The sequence below is a fragment of the Balaenoptera ricei genome, chromosome 19 (genome assembly GCF_028023285.1).
Source record: "Balaenoptera ricei isolate mBalRic1 chromosome 19, mBalRic1.hap2, whole genome shotgun sequence".
NCBI classification, from domain to species: domain Eukaryota; kingdom Metazoa; phylum Chordata; class Mammalia; order Artiodactyla; family Balaenopteridae; genus Balaenoptera; species Balaenoptera ricei.
Window position 1 is genome coordinate 31,914,268 of NC_082657.1, and position 7,906 is coordinate 31,922,173.

At 40.5% G+C, this 7,906-nt stretch overlaps 1 long non-coding RNA gene across 1 annotated transcript; it reads left to right on the forward strand.

Annotated features, from left to right (window-relative positions):
• The first annotated feature begins 1,172 nt into the window (after positions 1–1,172).
• On the forward strand, positions 1,173–7,253 carry LOC132353374 (uncharacterized). Its single transcript, XR_009499020.1, has 3 exons — positions 1,173–1,249; positions 5,482–5,588; positions 6,715–7,253. It is a non-coding gene; the product is annotated as an uncharacterized LOC132353374 (long non-coding RNA).
• Positions 7,254–7,906: the final 653 nt, after the last annotated feature.

Sequence of the window (7,906 nt, forward strand, 5' to 3'; positions counted from 1 at the left end):
CCACCTCAAGAGATAAGGATGCTTCTGTAGGAGGGCACCTCTCAACTGAGGGTCTTACGATCTGCTTGGGGGGAAGGCCAGGAAGTCCTTCCTGCACCTGCTGTTTCTCAAATTCCTTCAGCTTAAAATATTCGCTATGCCACAGTGCCATATCTTGGGGTAACATGTTAAATCCATTCCTCCTTCACTTCGCTGGTACCACATAACCGCCATGGGAAAGGACCAAAAATAGAGTACATTTAGGAGAGCCTGAATTTAAAGGATATGTGAGATGGTAGCAAAGGAAAGGGGGGAAGTTGGGGTTTAATCATCTCTTCTCTCCTCAACCATCACCTTCTCCTGCCCAACCCCTTGCCTCTTTGCTCAGGGCTTGCTTGCAGCCGAGATCTACCAGTGCAGGCAACCATCTCAGCCTCTCCCAGCCCTTCTGAGCCTCTGCGGAGGACTGGAGCCCTCTGACTTATTTCTGAAGGCTGAGCCTTTGACAGCAGGCCAGCCTGGCAGCCCAGCTCTGCAAAGTTTGCCCTGAGCCCGCAGTGCTCCTGTTTTATTAATACTGCACAGAACCAGAAGAACCAGCCTGAGTGGGAGCTACAAAGACACTCATCTCCTAAAATGTGATATTTGATCACAGGAGGATTTTGCGGTGGGATAGTTTATAATCCTAAATTTAAATCCTTCCTGAATTTCAGACGTTCCAGTACCAAAATCCTTTTAGGATTTTTCAAAGTGTGTAATCTGTTTATAATTTATAAAAAACTCTCTGGTCCATTCTTTCTCCAAAAATAGGCTTGCTACATTTTTAACTTCCTTTAAAAGAAAGAAAGAAATGCCTTTTTAAAAAATTAAATTTGCTGTTTATTTGACTTCAGGGGCAACTGTTTCTAAGACATCCAATGAAATATTCTTACTAAAATAAAGTGGGATTTGTTTTTTCAGTGACTGCAAATCAACCCAGAAGAAACATTTATTTTAAAAGGGATTAAGGAGGGAAAGAAACAAGCTGTGTTAAGGGAAAGAAACTAGAAATACACAAGAAAAAAACACAAAACTCTGTTCTCTTTCCTCCATACCTCCAGCAACCTAGGAGAAAACAGGCTGGTTGCTTATGCATATTATAATTTAAATGAGAGGGTGGAGAATAAGTATTCCCTTGAGTGCTGGAGGTGGTGAATGAAAGGGAGGGAAGAGGAAGTGGGGAGGGCAGAGAAGGAAGCTGAAAGGAGGGGGAATGAAAAAGACACTGAAGGTATGTGCCCTGCTCCGCTTCTGAACAAGCCTTACTCTCTGGGTAGACCTGGGACCTTTCTGAGGGTTGAATAAAGGTTGAAGTTAGGAAAGGGTCCCTAAAGACAGTCCACAGGTAGAGATTGACTCAGAATGGCTGAACCTCCTGGACAAATTTTTCCATGTGATTTTCATTCCATTTTCATCATCTGTTATAACATAAAATTTCATCAACTGTAAATGTCAGTTCTTCCCTTTATTATTTGCTAATGTCATAAAAATCTGAATTGTTTGCTTTGTTAAAGGGCTTGCTGGGCATTGACTTTTCCTTATTTGTACTTTACTACCCCAAATGTGTGGGGTTTATTTATTTTTTAAAGAAAATAACGTCCCTTTTGAAATGGGATTTAAATAACAGAGCAAGGTTTGCCATTATCATAAATGTATAAAGTGCTTTGTGAGTAATAAAATGGATCATGGATTCAGGATAATTCAAACTGAAATGTTATGTTCAGTATCAAGATTAGATTACGTTAATGCAGTTCCTTTTAAATGGTTTAAAGGCCATCAGATGCATGTGAAAAGAATCTGTATCATAACTTAGAATAAATAGACTGAGACATTTGTTTATAATGTCAGTGCTAAACAAATCTATTACTACATTTCTGCATGTAGCGTTATATTACCACTGCTATTAAACAAACAGAGCATGAAGATAAATTATAGCTTTAATTATAAACATTACCTTTGCGTATTTATTAATTTAAAATGGAACAATGTTCAATAACCTTAGGTTATTTATATCAGCTAACATTTTAATTAACTTTGTTGTATTTATGCGTCTTGGTAATTGTTGCTACCAGGCACATGGAGCTCCTTGAATAATGGAAGCAATCTAACCTATCCCTGTGCGTATTACCCATTAATGGAATGGTAACATTGTAACTCCTGCCAGAGAGTCAGACTTTGCTGCAAGAACTTCTGGGGTGAGAGCCTAAGGCTCCAAAATTTGCCCTTCTCCTTGGAAACCACCACTGAGGGGCACCTGGAATTCCTGGACAGGCTGTGGGAAAGGCTGAGGAACCAGGAATTATCTTCTGAAGTAAATAATCAGCATCTTTCAAGAAGGTTGAGCTAGAGAATCAGCATAGTAGAGCATATGGCCAGAGGCCATGGCCCTTCCTCAATAGTGCTCCAACTGAATACGCCCAGCACAGACATGAATCTCGGTTGTTAAGATTCAGACAGGCAATAACACAATTCTTTATTTTTCATTAATCAACTTAATTTTTTTTTTTTTAAGTCTCAGTTGCAAGAGGTTGATGGGAAATCCTTTCTCAGTCTTTATTGGAGTTGTACTAAAATTCAGAATGCAGGACAAAAAGAGGGGGAGACCTCTAGATCCCCCTCCCACCACATTTTTTTTTTCTTTTTATTTATTTATTTATTTATTTATTTTTGGCTGTGTTGGGTCTTCGTTTCTGTGCGAGGGCTTTCTCTAGTTGTGGCAAGCGGGGGCCACTCTTCATCGCGGTGCGCGGGCCTCTCACTATCGCGGCCTCTCTCGTTGCGGAGCACAGGCTCCAGTCGCGCAGGCTCAGTAGCTGTGGCTCACGGGCCCAGTTGCTCCGCGGCATGTGGGATCTTCCCAGACCAGGGCTCGAACCCGTGTCCCCTGCATTGGCAGGCGGATTCTCAACCACTGTGCCACCAGGGAAGCCCAACTTATGACTTTCTTAAGGGAAGAGATTGTGTCTCATTCACTTTTGCAGCACAACACCTGACCCATTTTTTTTCTAGACACTGAGTAAATATTGTGGAACTGAACTCAGCCTTTGTTTCAAGATCTTCTTTTCTTTAATTAAATAAGTAATACATGTTGCTTACAGAAAATTTAAGTGATGTAGATTTTTTGGATTGTCTGGAAGGATGCTTTCGAACAAAATGTAGACCATATGATGTGTTTGTCCCTCTCAACAGTATATCTTGCATAATAAATAGCTTTCTTCATTGTCATGTTTAATGGCCATACCATGTCCTACTGAATGGATGTCATAATTTATTTAACCTAAAAGCTCAACACTAAGGAAGTGTTTATTTTCAAGTTTTCAGTGTTGGAGATGCAAGTAGAAATAGATAGAAACCTATAATATATGACTTTAACAGTGTCCAGTTGGACCTAAAATAAGTAACAATATAAAAGGCTTGAAAAGCATAAGTGTAAGGAAGATCAGATCTTGAGGGTAAACACTGAACTGTTCCCCCCAGCCACAGAGAATTTTTCTTCCCCCTCAAGCACACAATGAATAATTTATGAACATTGAAGATACATTATTTCACAGGAAAAAAAAAAATAGTTTCCATAAGATAAAAGGAATACAGATAACATCCTCAGAACTTCTTTCAATAAAACAAGAAATTGACAATAAAAATAAAAAACAAGTCCTCCTCTCTCAAATTAAAAAACACTCCATTTAACATTCTCAGGTGAAAGTTGAAATATAAACCAAAAGGGCATAAGTCTTCATTTTTTTTTTTTTTTGGCCGTACTGCACTGCATGTGGGATCTTAGTTTGCCGACCAGGGATTGAACCCATGCCCCCCTGCATTGGAAGGTGGAGTCTTAACCGCTGGACCACTGGGGAAGTCCCAAAAGGGCATAACTCTTTAAAAATTAAATTACAGAAAATACTACCTGTCAGAATCTCTGGGGTACAATTAAAGTGGTGATCAGAGAAAAATTTGTAGCCTTAAATATTTATATCAATTAAAATGATGCCATGAATAAATTCCCATCTCAAAAAAGCAAAAATCAAAATGAAAAGAAAGCAGAATAGCATAATAAATGAGATAAAACCCAGAAAAACAATAAGTAAATCAAGTATGATTTCCTTTTTAAAAAAACAGATACACAAACCACTAGATAAGCAAATCATGATGAAAAGGCTGGTGGGAGGATGTGGGTTGGATCCAAATACATAAAATGAGAAATGACATGTGGGAAATAATGAATTAGTCCTGGGCATGTTAACTTTGAAATACTTGGGGGACATCCAAGTGGAGATGTCTACAAACTGTGGGTATGTGTGTCTGAAGCTCAGGAAAGAGGTCCAGGCTGAAAATAGGAACTTATCAGCCCACATAGGTGAGTGAGTGAGGTAGACTATTGTCTGCCTATTTCCTGTTCACTCTTAGGTCCATTCTTCGCCCCTTACCCTCTAGTTGTAGGACATTTCCTGAGTGTTGTTGACTACTAGCTTCTGCCTGGCTTCACCCAGTGGGATACCCTGGAGGAGACAAGGAGGGCAGAGATGGGAAAAGTCAGGGTATTGGTGCCTCTGCTTATAGTCACTTCTTCCACAGTGGTTGCCTCTCCCTCTGTGGCTCTAGCTCCCAGCTGGGCAGCCTCTGCTGTGGCTCCAGCTTCCACGGGCAGCCCTGGCTCTGGGACGTAGGTATTGCCACCTGCTCCCATGATGCCTCTGGCCCTAGGAGTGATGGAGGTTTTCCACTGTTGCAACTCTCTGGGTTGCCTCAGCTCCCCCATTCAGCTTTGCTGTTCTCCCAACCCTTTTATAACCAGTTGCCCTTATTAACTTTTCTTCTGCTGGACTATCTGGTATTGCTTCTATTTTCTCAGTAGAGCTTCAGTGTCAACTTCCCACTGCTGAGCAAAAAGGGAAGAATTAAGAATCCAAATTGAGGAGCCCCAGCATTCAAGGGTCAGACAATTGTTCTTGTGATTCTTCCTCTTTCCCCCATAACAAAGTTGTATTTTAATTGGTGTCTCCAAGAAACAAAATGTTGAGTGCCAAAGGAGAAATGGCAGGGAGATACTGGGGGGCTGCCTCTCAAACTCCTTCACAGCGTCCAGGGCACTAGCTGTCACTTGGAAAAGGGACCCTCAGCCAGACAAAATATTCCACTCAGTGGCTGGACTGGGTTGTGTTTATAATCTTAATAACACATCAGCTAAATCAAGTCAGCCCTACTACCTTAGTTATCATTTAATTGCCTGCGGTTTATATCTTGCATATTCGGTGGTTATGTGACTGAAAACTTAACCATTAAGCCACTTAAGTAAGAAAGAAGACAAATATTAACACACACTGCATGAGAAACTCGGATTAAATAGAGTGATTTTACATCTCATCAGATTTTTTTCCACGAACTACTGAATAAAGCTTGAGCACACACGCTGAGGGCGAATTCTCTTCAACCTGAGCTTAACTATGATTTTTTTCCCATCGATAGATCTGCTTACAAAATCATCTATCTAAATGTGCCTCATTAACCTGTATTTAACTGTGCTGAGTACCTGGGGATCCCTGATGTTTCTGGAATTGATTATCTCCCTCCAGGTGAGTCTCAAAGAGCTCTGGGCCAAGGAAACTTTAATGGATCTGTTGACGTTTCCAAAGATTTTAAATTCCAGTCCCTCTTCCCTGACCACTAGTGCCCAACCATTTTACTTTTCCTGAGGGAGTTACAAATCACTTTATCTTTGCCTCCAAGCAGAAACTATGACCTAACAGGGAACTTTGACCTCCCCAGAGCTGCCCCAGAGCTCCTGCAGCCCATCAAAGGGGTCTGGTGGTCTCAATGACAGATGACACTTACTGCAGTCAGGAAGTGAGTAAAAATTAATTGTGCTTTCAGGAACTGTGCAATGTGGTCCCTGAAGGATGAGGAGCAGGCCCTTAAAAGGCAGAGACCATAGGACACCCACTGGCTCTGTTCACAGCTGCCCAAGCTTCCTGGGCAGTGCCCACAGGTGCCTTGGTGGTGGACGCTCCATGAGGGCAGCGGCCCATTCTGCTTCAGTGTTTCCAAAGCCTGGCCCATAGCAAGTGCTCAAAAACTATTTATTGAATGGCTGAATGAATGAATCTTGAGCGACACTAATGTTACTTATTTATAATGGCACATAGAGACACAAACTTTCAAATCTGAAGACACTTAGAAATCGTCTCGTTTCCTGCCTTCCCTTTGGAGGCAAATACGGCATCATAACCAGCCTCTGGAATCAGATGACCACTCCACATGTAAAAATGTTGACTCTGAGTGAGTGACAAAACTCCTCTAAGACTCAGTTTCCTCATCTGTGAAATGGGATAATACATGTAAGTACATTACAGGGCTGTTGTAAGAATTAGATGATACACCACACATTATTAACTAAGAAGAGTGGCCAGTCCTCAATATATATTAGCTCTCATTACTTAGGTCAGAGAATTTGGTTTAAGTTTAGTTTACATTTTTTTGGAAAAATGGGAACTTTTTTTCCAGACAAAATATTGATAGAAACCTCACTAATATATAGCAGATTGGACCCTGGTAGACTCTGATGGGACTGGGGAGTCACAGATCTCTAGTCAGTTTTCTTCTTGTCCCCGGAGGTGGCCCCAGAGTCATTTCCAGTAAAACCTAAGTTTCTGGAGAAAATCTTATACTGTATTTATCTGGATCGCTCTTCTCATTCCATAGACAAGGACAGTACCCTCAGAGAGGGGAAGTGACTGACCCAAGATCACACAGCAAGTCTCTGACCCAAGTTTCCTGGATTTTCCTCTCTGCTCTTCCACTGCCTCCAGACTCCAGACCAGCAGGACCCTTGAGAGTAAAGCAACTTAATCCTTTCCCTCTATAAATATCCCTTGTTGGTGTTAGACCAGCTCATTTAGGTTTCTCCGTGATTAGGAGTCCTAATGCTATTTGCCTGCCTGCAATGTCCACTCATAGTTAGTTATTATTTCAGTGTATTATACCAAATAACCTCCTGAGATGCACAAAGACAAGGTAATACCTCACATTTGGCATTGAGGACACATCCAGTTTCAGTGTGGTCACCTGCCCTTTTCTGGACTTTGTAGTTTTGAAAATAAGTCAGAAATGTAAGAAATCTTTAGGAAACCTCGCAGTAATGGTGACTTACAGAATGCTTTCCTCTAAGATCACAAATAAAATAAGGATGCCTGATATCACTACTTCTACTCAAAATTGTAATGAAGTGCCTGGGTACTGTAATAAGGCAAGAAAAAAAAGGATAGGAATTTAAAAGGAAGAACTAAAATAGTCACTATTTATAGATGACTTAATTTCACATAAGGGAGATTTTTTTTTTAATTGACAAAGCATTAGAATTAATTAGTGAATTTAGCAAGATCTCCGTTCACAAGGTTGATACACAAAATTCAACTGTATTATTAACTACCAGCAACAAAGAAAAAGAAAATAAATTATAAAAAATTGACTGAAAACTTCAGGACTTAAGAATAAATCTAATAAAAGATATGTAAGACTCCTGTGGTGACAACTACATGACATTGAGAAATAGTAAAGATAATCTAAAAACAATGACTTAATGAGTACTTTGATATTGTATGCCAGCCACTCTGGTAGACTGAGGATACAGTGGTGAGTGAAAATTAGACAAGTCCGTATGCTCTTGAGCTTGCACTCTGGTGGGATAACCAATAACCATTAGATAACCATGCAAATAAATTTGTCATATTGCAAATGTGGGAAGGGCTACAGAGGAAGGTACATGGTGTTTATGAGAGCTTCAGAGATCTGCCCCAATCAAAGAACTAGGGAAGAATTCTCAAGCTGAGCTCTAAAGGAAGAAAATAAGTTAAATAAGTGAAGAGAAAAGAACATTCCAAACAAAAGGAGCAGC